Source organism: Hydra vulgaris, chromosome 06, assembly GCF_038396675.1.
Source record: "Hydra vulgaris chromosome 06, alternate assembly HydraT2T_AEP".
NCBI classification, from domain to species: Eukaryota; Metazoa; Cnidaria; class Hydrozoa; order Anthoathecata; family Hydridae; genus Hydra; species Hydra vulgaris.
The window spans coordinates 36,703,323-36,721,959 of NC_088925.1; the positions used below are offsets into that span (position 1 = coordinate 36,703,323).

Sequence of the window (18,637 nt, forward strand, 5' to 3'; positions counted from 1 at the left end):
AATTCTCGTTGATGAAATTTAATTCTTGTTAACCAAGTTCAAGTATTTTGAGTCAAATACTGTCAAACAATTATGTGGTTATTAACTGCGCGTTCACACATGTGAACGCGCAGTTACATGAACGTGAACACACGTTCACACATGAACGTGAACACACGTTCATGTGTGAACGTGTTATTTTATCGAAAGATAAGTTTACGAAAAAAAAGTTAAAGAGCTCTTCATTTTCTGGCACACCACTGATTGCAAAAAACATTTTTAAGGTTGTTTCTTTGGCACCGTTATGTTTATCTTTGATAACTCTTTTTAAACAGAAACTTGTGGTGTTTGAGCAAACTTTAAGAAAAGAAAGTGTTATCAAGAAAGCCTTCGAAAGTATAGATCAAAAGTACAGTTTTTGCTCAGATTCATAAATATAATTATTTAACTGTAGATAACTTAAAGTTTGAAAGACTTACTACACGTGAATTTTGTTTTGAAAATAAAAATTTTCATATGTCTTTTGCTTCTATTCTACTGAAAAAAAATTAAAGTTCTCTAAAAACGTGACGCAAAATACATTGCAGACATTTTGAAAGCAGAAGGTCAAAACAAATCTGATTCCAAAGTCACGGGGTTTTGTAGGTTTTTTAGGGGGCTAAAATTAACCAAATATTTTCGTGAATAGTTTTACAATAAAATACATATTGAACAATGTATTTATATAAATTATGTAAATATAAAAAATATGTTTGTTGTTGTGTGTTTTTAACGAAGCATTGTTTTAATTTTAATGAAACTTTTTATTGAGTTAGAGAAACAATCTGGTATTTAACTAAAAAAAAATTGTTTTTAACAAATATAGTTTTTGTCTATAAACACAAAACTTAAATAAGTTAGTAAAAGGAGAGAAAAATTCATTTCGATAATTTACAATATTCGAAAGATAATGAGAAATATTTGATGATTAAAATATAAAAAGCTTTTCACATTATCTATATTTTCGTTACGTATTTGTTTGTTAGTAACAAACTTGATATTAATTATGTTCCATTTTTATTAATTGGATATACATAAAGATAATATATTTCTGTTTGTATATTATCATTGAAAATCTATTCATAAGACTATGTATGGACCTATATCTAGATATATTATAATTTCTAGAGGTAGTTTCATATCAGTGACGGATTGGGGGTATGCATCCCTTCCCCCACCAGAATCTGAAAGCCCTAAAATATCTTAGAAATGAATTCCTTTTTTTTTAGGAGACGCAAATATGATTCAAAATACAAAAATATTTCAACATTAAATTAATTAAAAAAATATTTTAATGAAGTTTAAAAAAGTTGATATAAAGAAGCTTCCAATATAAACTAAATACGCTCTTATTATGAATAACAGAGTAATTGATGCTATGGTTTAAATAAACAAGTTTGAGTATTTTGTACATAATGCACATTTGAGTGTAAATGACACACTTATTTAAACTAATGATTTTTTTAAATTCTTATTTTAAGTTCCTCCCTCTTTAATATCACTATATAAAACAAACTAGCCATAAGTTCGAATTTCTGAAAAAAATGTTTATAAAAGGCGGAGAGAATGTTTTTTAAAAAATGATAAAAATATTTAAATAATATTAGCTATAATGCCATTGGTATGCATAAAGAGTGTATATTCACGTGGTACGCATAAATAATGTATATTCACGTGGTACGCATAATGAGTGTGTATTCACTTTTCTTGCAAAATGAAGTATAATTTTTCATTATAACTTTTTTTTTTAAACATTTAATAAAACTTTAATCAGCATATTTTAAAGTTTATTTTAAAGAACTTTCAACTTTGTATTCTTCTTTGTATTCTTTGTAAATTTTATTTTTTTTGTACATTTTCAACTTTGTACAGGAAAAAAAAAAGGACGTTTCCAGGAAACATTTTTGAAGTGGAATTGCAGTGAACTTTAATAGGCATTTTGATTTTGCTCGTCGGTTGCTTAAGTGGACCATTAGTGCAATCCGCTATAAGTGGCCAGCCTACAACTTTCTAACATGTGATATAGTGGCTAGCAATTGGCTAGCCACTTTTAGCGGCTGCCACTAAGGGATCGTCCATAAATTACACAACACGAAGTTTATTTAAAAAATAGATGTAGGAGATCTCTTTATCGCAATGATTTTTGTTGAACTAAAAGAATTTTTTTAAGTTTCAGCTTAATTAAAGACTCTGCGAGGGAAAACTTTTAATCTTATTTGTTTTGTTTATTAGTTAATATTGTTTATTAGATAAAATTGCGTAATTTATGGACAATCCCTAATGGTCCACTTGAAACTTATATTTATCTAGTGATGTCGAAATTTAAAGTTTGTAATTTAAACTTATATTCATCTAGTTTTTTCAAAAATCTTTGCTTTGGAAATTCGAAAATCACTTTCGAAAATCTATGCATATATTTTCTTTCATCATGTTCTCATACGATTTACAGTTTTTTAAATTTTCTGTCAACTGCTTTCTTGTTCTTAAACTTTGACCTTGACTTTCTGTTCACTTTCGACATAATTGTTGTTATCAGCCTTGTTGGAAGTGAATTTGTTAAAAATGACAACAACAATAATAATAATAATAACTTAATAACTTTAACAAGAAGAATATATAATAAAAACCTAATGTCAAACATAATTTTCCTCATACCATTTTCATGTTTGGCAGTTGTGATGAAATAGTTAGAGCGCTGGACTAGTTCGAAGTAACACAAGCACGAAATTAACTAGTTAACTAAAAACAAAACACAAACTAGAAATTTAAATGTTGAAGCAACCTTTCGTTTACTTTTGAAGTTTTTTATTCAAAAGTATAAAATTCAGATATTATTTTTAAATATAAAATTAGTATGCTTTTTTACAAAAATATTATTCAAAAAACTTTGAGGAATTTACAAATATATTTAAACATTTATGAATTTAAGAGAACAAAATAAATAAATTCTTTCATTGTATTACATGTAAACGATAATAAGTTTAAATAGTGCACATTATTTTTCAGACTCAAAATAAAAATACACTAGAATAAAAACCTATTTATAAATTGTCTAATTATAAATTAGTAAGTCAACTGTGGGACGGAAAAAAAAGGAAGGAATGGGGCACGTGTTTATAAAAATATACAAAGTAAAAATAATTTTATATCATCAAACCTGAATTAATTCAGGTTTGATGATATAAAATTATTTTTGAAAATGAAAGTTTATTTGTAAAATTACATTCTTCTTGGTGTACAATGCAAATTTTCCAGTCACCAAAAAAATTGTGAGATTAAACACATTAATAATAATAGTCCTTGGGTTACCAACGGACTTTTACAAAAAAATTAAACAAAAATTGTATATAAGATATTAAAAAACAAAAACCACATGCTAATCTTTAGATATATAAAAGCTACAAACTTTTTAAAAGAATTGGCAAAAATTATAATTCTAATCTAATTATTAAATATAAAAAAGGCTCAAAATAAATATGAAAACTTGGTTAAACAAACAAGGGAAAACAGAAAGTCTGCTCAAATATCTTTCCAAAAATGATTTAAATGAGCAATATATGTATATGTGAACCAAAATAGCAAAAAGAATTTATTATTTTACTGATGTCGAAAGTAAACTGGCTGATAGTGTTCCTTCTATCAAAAATTTTATTGTAAAAATTTTCTTTAATGATTTTTTAAAACCTACACATAATTCCCTTGTTCCCCCTGATTGATTGGTAGGTTTATCAATTGAAGAGTTTAAAAGAGCCTTCAAATCTTTAAAATGAAACAAAGCAGTTGGTGCTGACGGAATAAACGGAAATGTAATTATTGATTGCTATGATGGTTTCAAAGATATTCTTTTTAAAGTTTTCAAAGTATCAATACAATTAAGGAAATTGCCTACTCAGTCAAAGTTCATAAAGACGGCAAAAAATCAAATATCAATAATTATCTAATTCTGTTCTTCCTACTAAAAAAAATTTTAGAAAAAATTATATACGACAAGACGTACAACTACCTCAATACAAATAATTTATATATAAAGACTAATTTAGCTTTGAAAAAAATATTTCTACAGAACTACTCAACGTAGTTAAGAAGAGATCCGATGAAAAATATCGCGTTTAGGCCCTTTCGTTTTCAAAAAATATCGTTTTATTTTGTGTGCATTCTGATTAGTTTTTTTTTTTTTAAAATCTCGAAGCTCATTGTATTATTTTGTTAACAAATATTCGGTGATTTTATTACCTATGAGTTTCAAGTTTTAGCTTAATACTATGGGGCAGAAGTTATAAAAGCTGAAACGTTTCTTTTTGGTAATTTATTCAAACGACTATAAGAGCTTTGGAAGTAAATTGATATGAGTGAAAACAAATGTGAAAACTTCGATTTTAACGTTTTTACTGTTTACGGAAAGATAAAATATGACCTTTTTAGCCATTTATTGAATAATTTAATGCTGTAAACAAGGAGGCTTTTTAATTTCGAATATAAGAGACATTTTTGGAATGTAAATACTTAACACATTTGTTTCCACTGTTTTTAATATGCTGTCCCTACGCGTTTTATGTATTTTTGTGGTAGTTTTGTTTTGTTTGATGCTTTGGTTGAAAAAAGATTTATATAGAAATAATAAATTGTATAAGAAAAGATAAAATTCTTTTTTTAAAAATATATAACAGTAATAGTCAAAAATAAGTAGAAAACACAAAAATTTGAAGTTTAAAAACGTAAATTTTTGTTTTTAAGAAATGCAAATCGTTCGGATCTCTCCTTAACTACGCTGAGTAGCCAATCTTTAGCTTATACCTAAATTCTCGAATTCTTTTAAATATGAATATAGAATTTATACAAGTTTCTGGTTCATAAACTAACTTTTTGAATTTTTAAATAACTTAAAAATTCAAAAAAAAAAAGGGTTCTTTTTTACTCCTCGAAAAAAAAAGTTTTTTTCCAAATATTTATCTTAACGTTTTATTGAAAACTACAAATTACTTCAAGCAATTTTAGACCGTTTTAGACCCCTTCCCCCCTCCTTGTCACAATATTGTAACTCAGTAACAAGTTCCGTATGAGTCGTCACAAAACCACTAACCCCTCCTCTCCCCTAAAGCGTGACATAATTTATGGACAACCCCTAATAAGCAAACCAAAAGCGATAAAAAAAATTTCTTTCGCAGAGCCTTAATTTAAATAAGAAATCAAAATAACTCATTAAGTTTTATAAAAATTGCCGCGTAAAAGAGCTTAACATCGTTAACTCCTCTTACTTCTTTGTTTAAAATAAAGCGTTGCGTAATTTATGGACGATCCCGTTACAAAATTCCTTTTTACTTCCCAGCAGGCATTTATTTTCAAAAGTTACGTTCTAAATGTATTTTAAATGTCTTTTAAACGTCTTCTAAACATTCTTACGTAAAGAACGTTAAAAAGACGTTTAAAAAACGTTTAAAAGACATTTAGAACGTAACTTTTAAAAGAAAATCCCCGTAGGATTATCTTGATAATTATCTGATATCGAAACCTCGTATTGGTTATATAATAACAAAAGATGAAAAAGTACTGAAATACTATATAAGGCTAGAATATATTTAAATAAAATAATTTAAAACAGCTATACTACTTATATATTCATATTTATTTAAACAATGCAAATAATGCCTATAGAAATGCAGCTAAATATAAGTAACAACGGTTTTACTACCATCAAAAACATACAATGCGCTTGATACATTTTTCAAAACCAAATTTTATTTAAAATAAGAGCATAGGCAGGAGATGCGCAATGCAACAAAGTGGGATATCGCATTACGTGTTATTCCAGCAAACTTTGTTTTAGTGGATTTGCAGTGGACCTATATAGGTATTTTCCAGCAATTGATTGGAGTTTTGCTCATCGGTTACTAAGTGGACCATTAGTGGCAGCCGCTATAAATGACAAGAAGAGAAACATATTCGTCATTGATTTATTACTCAAGTTACTTAGTCGACCATTAGTGGCAGATGCTATAAATGACTAGAAGAGAAACATATTCGTCGCTGATTTATTACCCAAGAAGCTGCTGCAATTTTTCTTTTGTCTGCTGGCTTTTCATAGAGTAGACTTGAAGCAATTGTTAAAAGTTATATAAGTTTTGTAAAAGGTGTCCCAAATTTGAAAATCGCAAATCATCAAAAATCCATGAAGAACTTATAAAGTAATTATTTTTAACAAAGTTGTGTATATCTAATGACCAAACAGTTTTGGCAATGTTTTTGGCATTAGAAAGGAAACAAAAAAAAACAAAAAAAAGAAGATTATAAATCCGGTTACAGATTGTGTTGTTTTTAAGCATACAAGGAAAATTTTGTGGCAAGGGATCCAATAATAAAAGTAATTTGTTCGAACTCATGAAACTTCTTGAAAAAATATAACGTCTTTGGCATCTGAAGTTAATGAAAAATATGTTTAGAGTGAAAAATGCAAAGTATTTTAGAGTTATAATAGATTTCATTATAGACTTTATTCAAGTCTTAGCAACATGTTTTAGTCGTTGGAGATTCAGTTAAAAGATTTGTTCAGTTCTTAGAATTACCTGTAACAAATGCTTAAACCTTATTTACCCTTCTTAAGTCTTCTTAAAATGACCTTGGTATCATAACAGAACTTTGGTATGGTCAGTCATATGTTGGCGCAAGTCACATGACTGATGAAATTTCAAGGCTGCAAAAAAGAGTCGTAGATATTGCAACGAATGGTTTGTTTACATATTAATGTGCTCACAACTTGAATCTTATGATAATTGATACTGTAAGTTCTAATGTACAATCAAAATTATTTTGGGTTAGAAAGTATATTTTTTTTTTACTAGCAATTTATCTAGGTTAACGTTACTCAACGTCAAAGCGTGGAAAAGTTTGCCATAAGCATGAAACATCTTGGTAACATAAGGTTTGCATCAAGGTAAGCAGTGGTTAATTCTAATTACAGAATCTGAAAGAAACAAAGATACTAATAAGACTTTTACTGTCATTACTTACTGGGTACTGGGTACTCTGTGGTAAGCACAATAAAGAATTGCTTTAAACTTTTGCTCCAAAACTTAAATGTCTAGATCCAAAGAATTTTGAGGATGTGGATAGCTTAGAACTTATCAATTTTCTGTCAGAAAAATAATCAAGCAATATCACAAATTTGGGTGATGTCACTAAAAAAAAAATTTTATTCAGAAATTTTTGAAAAGAAATGGACACAGAAGAGTCGAACAGTAAAGTATTGCTTACTAATAATCTCTGTAACATTTACAGTTATCTCAATATTTATCACAACAGTTATCTTAACATTGCATAAAATATACATGATATTGTCTATTTCTATTGCGACTGCTGAAAAAACAATAACAACAAAAAAAAAAGTTATTTCAGCGGATCAAAAATTCTGAATTCTTGTTTACGGTCCAATATGAGTGTTGAACAATTATGATGCTTAGCACTAGGGTCGATTGAATTGGTGAATTACCATGATCAAGAAGCTGTGCTAGATAATTTTACATGTATGAAACCAAGACGACTGAAGCTAACTACATTTTGGACACTCAATTCTTGATGTATTCTTTGGTATATATGGATAATTGAACAGATTAGTAAAACCAGCATCTCTAACTCTTATGACAAGCAAGTTAACAATTTTCAGTAAATCCAGTGTAACTTGAAAATATATCCAGTTAATGCTGTTTTTAAATAACAGTATTTAAAATATTAAAGCTTCATGGGACGGTATTTGATTACAAACAATAGTTTTAGTATTATTTAATAACACTAAAGCTATTGTTTGCAATCAAATACCGCACAATGAAGCTTTAATATTTCCAATAAAAATGCAGGAAAATTATGTCAAAATGCGAAAACAGATGTTTTCACATTTGACATAACTTTCCTGCATTTTTATTGCAACCGCAATAACAGTAAAACTAGATGTTCTCAAAATAGATATTCAAGATTTAGAAATAACCTGCAACCTGCTGCAGTAACAGGTGCAGTAGCATTACGCTACATGCTATTGAAACCTCGTTTTACCGTGTTTATGCAACAACAAAAAAATTGTTTTAAAACATAACTAGATTATAATCTTCATTACTGTGAACTACAAAAAAAAGACTTTGTAGAACAGAAAAAGTCTCACCTCCGCTCGGTATTTTTTACATAGAGCTTCCTCAGAAAACTTTCGCCACTTCTGTTATTAAACCCCACAACGCCTCTGATTTAAAGATAGAATTGTTTTAAATGTTTATGAACTTAACGAATATAATACTTTATATTTTACGTTTCTTTATCTGAATAACCTATCATTAATTATTTATTTTCCTATGAAGCAAAGAATAAGTATAGCTTATGAAATACTTTTTTAACCGAACCTGTCAATCAAATTTTAATGAGTTTCGTATAAATATCGAACAACTTATCTTTGGAAGTATAACTTATCGAGCACCAAATCTTTGGAAGTATAACTTATCTAACACCTTATCTTCGGAAGCATAACTTATTGAGCACCGTATCTTCCAAATAAAATTCTTTGCCTCAACTTTGATTTGTTAATCATTTTTTCATTTTTTTTAAAAAAAGTTACAAAATTTTATTTTTTCAACAGATAATATATTAAATAATTTTTGAGATATCAAAATATTTTTTTTTAACTAATTATAATTTCGACTATTTTATATTGTTGTTTTGTTTCAAAGTTTGTATCACTTATATTGTTGTTTTTGTTTCAAAGTTCGTATCACTTATATTGTTGTTTTTGTTTCAAAGTTTGTATCACCTTATATAATATTTATAGTGTAATTTGAATGTGTTTTTGACGACACAAGTTTATTGTGGGGGAGGGGAGTGGGTCCTCTTTATTTTGAAATTTCTGAAATAAATAAAAAAGAGTCCTTTAGAAAAAATGCGTAGGGGAGCTGTGCCCCCTGTCCCTCCCCTTCTCCGGTTGCGTCGGCCATGGCAAAAAATAGTGTATATGGTTCTTAGAAATATTTATTGATGAAAGTTTATTATGGCCTTTTTATATATAAATATATATCTTATTATATAGATAAATATATATTATTATAAATTTATTAATATATCTTATTATATATAAATATATATATATTTATATATAATAAGATATATTAATAAATTTTTTTTTTTATATTATTACATAAATTATATTCAATCAAATATTTGTAAAACGATCGGTTTGATGTACGGAATTTGCCCAAACTTTCCAAAGTCTGATTTTAATGCATATTGACTCATTTCATTCTAATATCACATGGGCTACTCAACCAACAAAACTAAAACAAAGAAATATTTTCTTCATAAAAACCGTATGTAATGTGTATATAAGAAAAACAAATACTAACATGCAAAATCATTAATGAGAGATATGCGAATGATGAATATTGATTTTATAAATCAACATTTAATAACAACAATATACAATAACAACTTGATTTTGAAAAATCTTTATTGATATATTTAAAGATAAATGTTATTTCATAATTTAGGGGCGGATCCAGGATTTTTTGGTATTTGAGTTAAGAAACTAGCTCTATACTCAAAACTTTTTTGTAAAGTTTGCAACCTCCTCAAAACAAATAAAAAGCAAGTTTTATGAATGTGAAATAACTAGGGCTGGTACTGATTAATTTTTTTTTGTTCGATTAATCGTCTAAAATTTTAATCGATTAATTTCGATTAATTCTGAAGTCGACAGAATAACCTGCTTTTCACCACTGGTGAGGTGAAGTTGTTATCGGTAAACGTTAACTAACTACAGTATTCACAAACGTTAACAAACAAGACACTTAATGCCTGCTATACTGTATTCAGTTTAATTGACAAGTACAAGTAGGCATCACTTTAGCCAGTCACGTAAACAAACGAGGACGTTAACGTTTTCTGGGAATAGACAAGATCGCAGTTTGTTGACAATGTACCCTGACGAACTAAACAGTCTTTCACAAGGAACAGAAGTGGCAGGTACACACAGAATTGTCTGCACAAAACTGCTCAGGTTAGGGTAACGATGCCTGTTCAGTTGCCACCACATGAGGGGATTCTCAGTTTCTGGAATTACACCTTCTTCTTGATATCGTGTAAGCTCAGCCAGTGAGCCATGTACTATTTGTGATTCATCTGATGAGGATTGCGATTCCGAGTCGCTGACCAACAGAGTAAGTTTCAGTTTCTTCCGCACAGGTTCTGATGCCTCGCCAGTGCTGGTAGTAGTTTCACGTTCAGCTCTCTGTCTTTGGTTACAGTACACCCGAAATGCATTAGAAAGTATTGTCCAAACTGCTTCACGTTTCTCTCTTGAGAGACAGTCGAGTTTCTTGTAACGTGGGTCTAATGCCACAGCCATTTGCAACGTTGGCAATGCATCAATATTTTTAATGCGACCTGAGAAGTCATTTAGTGTACTGCAGATTTGAAACGTGCAGATTTGAAACATGCAGATTTGAAACGTGCAATACTGCAGATTTGAAACGTGCTATATACCCTGGATCGTCATCATTAACCCGCAGAAGTCTGCGCAAAAATGCTTCTAACGGAAGTACAGCCGAACATGTAGCATACTGTTCACTACCAATATACTCAGTAGCATCTGCAAGTGGACCCAATACCGAGACAAATTTTGACATTTTCTCCCAGTCCAACTCCCTTAGTTTATCTCCAGTGTAATTCTCGGGATAGTCAATATGATACTGCTTAATGGCATCTTTCACTTCCAGCAATCTGGCTAACATTAGGTAGGTACTGTTCCACCGCGTAGCTACATCCTGCTACAATTTGTGAAACTTCACATCGTCAGACCTGTTAGAGGTACTGGCTTGGCTGGCTCTGATGTATTCCTTGAACTGCGCTTAAAATGTCCAACTAGGTGTCGACATTTAGCCAGAATAGGAGATGAATCAGCTGCTTTCAAACCTGCTAGTATGCTCAGTTGAAGACAGTGTGCAATACACGGTATATGGCTGTAATCCGTCCGTCCTGTAGCAGCAACCATATTTCGTGCACTGTCCGTTACGATACAGCTAATTTTTTCAGCAATGTTCAACGTTGCGGCAAACTCTTCATAGAAACTGGCAACATTATCAGCAGTGTGCCTTTCTTCAACATTTATGCAAGCTAAAGCGACAGACGTCAGTTTCCACTCAGAATCAATCCAATGACCTGTTATCCCACAGTACGATTCATTGTTGGTGGAGGTCCAAAAGTCAGTAGTTAGAGCAATACTACGAATGCATTCTAGAGCTTTCTTGTGCTCATTCAACTTCTCATTGTACATCTCTCCAATGACAGTGTCGATTGTACGGCGACTGGGCAAAGTATAAGTCTGGTTTTGAAGGGCAATACGAAGCACCGCCTCTAGTCCAGCATCTTCTACAATTGCTGTTGGACGTCCAGAACTGGCAATCCAATGAGCTATTGCCACCTTCAGGTCGGCTGAGACCTTTTCACTGACAGGCTTGTTTGACTGACACGTAAATAAATTGGTGATTGATTTTATCTGAGGGGTCATCTTACGTTCACTGTCGACAACCTGTTGATATTTCAGAGAATGCTTGTGCTGAAGGTGATAAGTCAGCGATGTGTTTGAGCCACGGAAAGCAAACTGTTTATTGCAGTGAACGCAGTATATTTTGTCACCTTCGTCTACTTTACCATCAGCATTCAACTTGAAAACAAAATGCTTGCTTAACTTTCCAGTTAAATGTTTGACAGAAACTTTGCTTTCATTAGTTGCCGCAGTCATATTTGCAAAACAAACTTTGTTTACTTTAGAAACGGATATAGAAATGTAAGATAATGTTCCCAGGTCAGTAAGTATTTTAAAATATGACAAAATTTTTAGTCGAGATTTTCAAGATACGTGCTTTCAAAATTAATTTTATATTTATCGAATTTTATTGAAAAATTCTAAATTTAATATTCTTTTTCGTCATGGCTAATGACTTTAAAACAATTGATTTTGAAAAGTTGCGTTTAGACGTTTTTAAAACTTTTCAAACTGAAAATAACTTCTTTGCGAATGATTTATATGAAAACGATATATTTTTTTTATAAATTTTTATGCTTAACATTTATCAAATTAACAGATATCAAAATATATTGTTCATGCTAAAATTTAAATTAGGCCAAGTACCATACCACTTCACAAATAATTTCTTTATAAATAACGTTAATAAATATAATACAAGAGAAACAGGTAATCTTGAGTTTATTCTAATTGAAGAATATTAAAGTTAACTTTAATATTCGAGTAGTTTTAATACAACTAGTTGTACTTAATATATAATATATTACCTATATTGAACATAATATATATTATTCACTTGTAAGGGCTTCGTGATAAGATCAGTACGATCTTCTTGAAGTCCTGTCTGTACTATTTTAATTATAATTATAATCTCGTTTATATATTTTGACTAAGGAAACTTGTGAATATTACTATTATAAATTACGAAACTTGTAAATATATATATGTACGGCAAAAAAAAAAAAATAATAATAATAATAAGTAACGGAAAACCGGCAAAAATTAATCGAAATATTACTGATTAAAGAAATTTTAATCGATTAAATAAATTAGCGATTAATCGATTAATTAATCGTTAATTTCCGCAGCCCTAGAAATAACATATCGCAGACAAAAAAGTATGAAACAAATTGTTCTCTGCGATATGCTACTTTATATTCGTTTGAAATACCGCAAATAAAAGTATGAAATCAAATCAAATCAAATCAAATCAATATATTTTCACTTTAATAATAACTGTATATATACAATCGTGCGGGACATTTACAAACAGTTATAAACTGATGACGCGTAAAGACCTATGATGGTATAAATAAAGCATAATAATAATGATAATAATAAGTAATAAAAAATAAATAGTAATAATAATAGTAATAAATAGTAATAATAATATTAAATACAGTAATATAATAAGTACTATCTATATATTTTACTATATATAGGTATATATTTTACTATATATTTATCTATATATATTATAGTGATTATCATAATGATGATGCAAAAAAAATATATATATATAAAAAATATAAAAATCATAACAATATCAATAACAAAAAATATAACAGTAAAAAGAAGGAAAGAAAGGAAGAAGAGTCAAAGAAGTAGAAGTCATAGAAGTTTTGTTGCGATCCAGCATTTTTCAAGCATAGAAAAATTGAATATGAATTAAAGAAAAAGAAAAAAAAAAAAAAAAAAATTGTTATAGAGAATTAAGCGGGACGATTGCATAGAAAATAGTTTATTGTTTATTTATTACATGTTATATGGTTTAGTAGTGCCACAAATTTTAGAGCCATATAACTTTACAGGATGATGAAAATGAGGGTACTTGATTGTGACTAAATGAACATTTATATATTTTTATGTTTTATTTTTAGTTTTATGTTTTTATTTTTATTTTATTTTTATTTTATGAGTTTTATATTTTTATTTCTATTTTATGGGTTTTATATTTTTATTTCTATTTTCGGTTTTATATTTTTATTCTTATTTTTATTTTTATTTATGAGATATTTTTATTTATTTCTATGTTACTTTTATTATATTAAAAATTTAGTTATAGAGAATAACTAGAGGGTGATTGCATAACTTATAGTTCATTGATAATTTTTACTGAAGATAAATTTTTTTACATGGGTTATAAAGGCATTTCTATTTGATATTTTGGAGAATATTTTTTTAGTTTCAACAGGAAGAGAGTTCCAACATTGAATTGATTGATACTTGATTGACTTTATGCCATACTTGTGTGTTTGTTTTAAAGGCATAGAAAGACTACAATAAGATACAGACCTAAGTTTATAACTATGAACATCATTTGTGAATTTAAAATAGCTAGTGAAGCAGCTAGGCGTATTATGGTGGACAATGTCCCATACAAGAACACAGTTTGATAAGTAGATAAGTTCGTCAAGCTTTAAAATTTTAGAAAGATTATACAGTATGTCAGAACAAAAACTGTTAGGTTGAAAGTGAATTATTCTTAAAGATTTATTCTGGAGATTTGTAAGGTTTTTTTTATAAATGGATGGACTTTGCCCCCATATCTGACTACCATAGCGTAGGTGGGAGTTAAAAATAGCATGCCAAATATTCACAAGGGTTTCATAATTCACAAAATGCCTTATTTTGGTAAGCATTCCATTTGCTCGACTTAATTTGTTTGATATGGACTTAATTTGTTGAATGAACAAAAGATTTTCATCTAGTAATATGCCCAGATATTTTATTTTATCTACAATATTTAGTTTTTGACCACTAATTCTAAAATTAAGTTTTTTGGTAATTTTTTTGCCTTGAGGTTTAAATAGAACTAATTCAGTTTTTTTGACATTCAAAGATATTTTGTTTGATCGCAGCCATTGAACCAGTGATGCCAGGTCATAATTTAGGTACTTATTTAGCTTTTTTAAAGACTTATCTACAATCAGAAGGTTAGTGTCATCAGCAAAATGATACACCTTTGAGTATTTAATACAAGTGTTTAAATCATTTATGTAGATAAGGAAAAGAAGCGGACCCAGAGTTGAACCCTGAGGAACACCTATAGATGTAAACTTAATAGTGGATGAGATATTACCAATAGTAACACTTTGTGGACGATGGTTTAGATATGACTTATACCAGTTCAGTGCAATTCCCCTTACACCATAATGATACAGTTTTGATAATAAAATTTCATGGTTGACAGTATCAAAATCTTTTTCAGGTCAACAAATACTCCACCAGCAAATTGCTTTTGATCCAAAGCCTCACGTATGGTTTCAGTTATATCGATGAGTGCTTGGTTAGTAGAGTGTTTCTTTCGGAATCCAAATTGCAGACTATATAAGCTATCTGATAGATTTAAAAAACTGAGCAGCCTGTTATACATAAATTTTTCAGTTAGCTTACCTATATTTGAGAGTAAGGATATAGGCCGATAGTTACATGGATCTTGTTTACAGCCGCTTTTAAAAATTAGAACAACTTCTGCAACTTTAAATAAGTCAGGGAATATCCCTGATTGAAAAGATTGATTTATTATAATACTCAAGGGGAAGCTCAGTTCTTGAGATGCTAAGGTCATTATCTTTGAAGGAATGCTATTGGGACCGGTGCTTTTTTTTGGATTCAAGAGGGAAATATAGTCATTTACTTCTTGAGGAGTAACTGGAGATATAAAAAAAGTATCAGGATTTTGATTTTTCAAATAGTGGCTGAAGTGAAATCTAGGAGGTATATTTTCTTTAGAAAGTTTATCTGCAATTGAAGAGAAGTAATCATTAAAAGTGTTTGCAATTATTTTCTTGTTAGTTATAGTTTTATTATTGATATTTAAACTATCTATATTATTGTTGATCTTTGATTTAATATAAATAATACTCCTTATTCTTTTCCAGGTATTTTTAAGGTTATTTAAGTTTTCATTAAAGTAGGTTGAATAATATGATTTTTTTGAGTATTGCAGTAGGTTACTAATTTGATTTCTGTAATATTTGAATTTTTGAAAGCATTGTAGCTTTAAATTCTCATTTTTACATTTTATAAACTTCTTGTGCAACTTATTTTTAATTTGTATTGACATAATGATTCCATTAGTAATCCATGGCTTTGATAAAGATTTATTAGCTTTTTTGGTTGACATTTTAAAAGGGGCATGACTATCAAGTAATCTTTTAAGTGCATCCAAAAACTTTGAAGTAGAGTTATTAACACAGTAGTTTAAATGATTTATTGAAAGCCAATCAGTTTCTTTAAGGTCTTTTCAAAAACTTTTTTCATCAACATTTTTAAAACATCTACGATATAATTTGGAATGAGACTGTTTTAAGTTCTTGGATGGAAAGGATATGAACTAAACAAGATGGTCAGCAAGACATACTGTTAGGTTGCCTGAAATAGTATTTGGAGTGTGAAAGTTTACAAATAAATTATCTATGAGAGTCTTTGATTTTGGGGTAATTCTGGTTGGTTGAGTAATTAATGGGAAAAGGGAGAAAGAGCACATAAGATCTAGAAAGTTAGAAACATCATTGCAGGAGTCATATTTTAAAAGATTAATGTTGAAGTCTGGGTCATTCCATGCCAAGTGGTGCAAAGGTCCCTTCTGGACCATCTCAGATTTTATTGAAATTTTTTGATTTTGTACATATATATGTTAAAAGCATGTTTTGAAAATTTTAGATCAATATCTAATATGGTTCTTGAGAAAACGCTATTTAAGTAGTGGGCTATTTTGCATAAAATTTCACTCTACAAGAAAAAAGGGTTTTTTCATCATTTTTAACAGCCAATAACTTTTGAACAAGATAGTTTTATACTTCAATTATTATAAGATAGCAAGTGTGCTGTGGATACTTTGAAAAAAGAAAAAAATATTATTTCTGGCATCTTAACTTTTTCCATAATGGCGGGCTAAAGTTGATTTTTTTGTTTTAAGAATAAGTTTTTTTGTGATTATAAAGACCTTAATCTTAAAAACCAGTTACAAAGTTAATGCAAATCAAATTGCCTGCTGATCTACATGTGGTGGATAAACATTTTTAAAAAAATCAGTTGATTAAAGAGCTGCATTCAAAAGTTATAGGTCTCCAAAATGAGTCAGATCGAGATTTTCGTAAAATTGATCTGTGATGCAAAGCATCTGTTACCTAAGATGGCACTTTTTTTTTTATATAAAATTTTTTATACGCATCAATTAAAGACTGTTAATTAATAAAAACCAAAAAAATTAATGGGCGCTTATTTATAACCCCCAAAAGGTAGTCTCTAAAAGTCAGGTAAATTTTCCATAAAAAATTCTTACTTTTTAAAAGTTTAGTTATTGTTTCATTTAATTCTATATTACTAGTATGTCAATCTAAAAAGTACTAATAAAACCAAATAAATTGTTGTATTTTAGAACTAATTAATAATAAGTAATATGCCTGAGCTTTCTACTTGCTGTATTGGTAAAGCATTAAATGAACAGTGCTATCTATCTAATAAAAGTAAACGCTACCAAGAACTGTCTAAACTAAACCAAGAGCTTATTTCTTTGAGAAGCAAAATAAATCCTATAGATTTTATTTGTAGCTATCACGAGAAAGTTTACTTGTCGAGGTATGAGAATGAACATCGCAGGTATTGTTGTAATTCGTTGAACAAGCACGCAAAAAATGTGAAAAGTAAGTTTCAATATTTAATATCTTAGTTTAATAAAAATACCTTAATAACACTAAATGAATAATAAAAAAAATATTTAATAATTATTTCCGTTATTTTTTAGATTCTCTTAGAGTTATCAGTCTTTCATATGCCAAAGATTTTTGTTTAATACTTGGTCAAAAAATTTGCACTAGTTGCAGAAAAGTTCTGAATTGCAAACATAATACAAAAGAAAATGAACTCCAAGAAAAAGAAATTTATGTTGACAACCATACATTAAAAGAAGATCTTAATTCAAGTATTGCAAGTTTTGGATGCTCACCTCTAAAACTTGTTTCAAAAAAAGATAGAGTTGCATATGGAAAGCGTAAAATTGATAGCGTAAGAGCCCATACACAAAAGGCTGTTGTCAATGTGCTAGGTTTAGAAATAGCTGCACTTTGTGGAATTGAATCACCCTCAAAAAAATGTTTGAAAAAAACAAACACAGATTTAGACAATATTATGACTCAAATTAAGTCAAAATTTGAAAAAACATTGTCAAATTCTGAAAAAATCACACTTCTTACACTCACTCCAGACAGTTGGTCAATAGAGAAAACTCAGAAGTTTTTTTTTACTTCAAAAAGATCTGTAGTACAAGCCAGAAAATTAAGTAAAAAAAGTGGAATACTATCAAAACCATCTCCAAAATTGGGTAGAAAACTAAGCGAAGATGTAATTACAGAGGTTGATCATTTCTACGAATGCGATGAATATTCAAGGGTCTGTCCAGGAAAAAAAGAGTTTGTTTCAGTTAAAGTAGATAGTAAAAAGCAACATATCCAAAAGCGCCTTCTACTAGTCAATATGAAAGAGCTACATATTGAGTTTAAAAATAAATATAATTATCTTAAAGTTGGATTTTCAAAATTTTGTGAGCTAAGGCCCAAGTGGTGCATTCCTGTGGGTGGTGCTTCTGGTCTGCATGCAGTTTGTGTTTGCCTGTACCATCAAAATGTAAAGCTCCTTGTACAGAAAATTCCTGGAACTTCTGATTACAAAATCTTATTAAAAGTAATGGTTTGTAGCATTGAAAATAGAGATTGTATGCTGCATAGCTGCGATAAATGTCCTGCTAAAAAGGTTTTGTTAGACTACATTGGCACTTTGTTTACAGAAAAAGAAATTAGTGAAGTTAACTTTTATCAATGGCAAAAATCAAATTACCAATGTACTTTAGTACCAGCAACTCTACCTTTAGATGAATTTATTAAAATGGTGTATGAACAGTTAGATTACGAGTGCATCATTTTATATCAAAAAGTCAAGCCACCTACTACCAACATTTGAAAACTAATTTAAAAGAAAATCAAGCTTTGGTTCTTCTTGACTTTGCAAATTAAGCTTTGGTTCTTCTTGACTTTGCAAATCCTGTATTAGAAAACTATAGTTTTCTAA

At 29.2% G+C, this 18,637-nt stretch overlaps 1 long non-coding RNA gene across 1 annotated transcript; it reads right to left on the reverse strand.

The window, feature by feature from the left end:
* Positions 1-1,873: 1,873 nt before the first annotated feature.
* LOC136081816 (uncharacterized) lies at positions 1,874-8,403 on the reverse strand. Its single transcript, XR_010639156.1, has 2 exons — positions 8,165-8,403; positions 1,874-2,757 (listed from the first exon to the last, which is right to left on the reverse strand). It is a non-coding gene; the product is annotated as an uncharacterized LOC136081816 (long non-coding RNA).
* Positions 8,404-18,637: the final 10,234 nt, after the last annotated feature.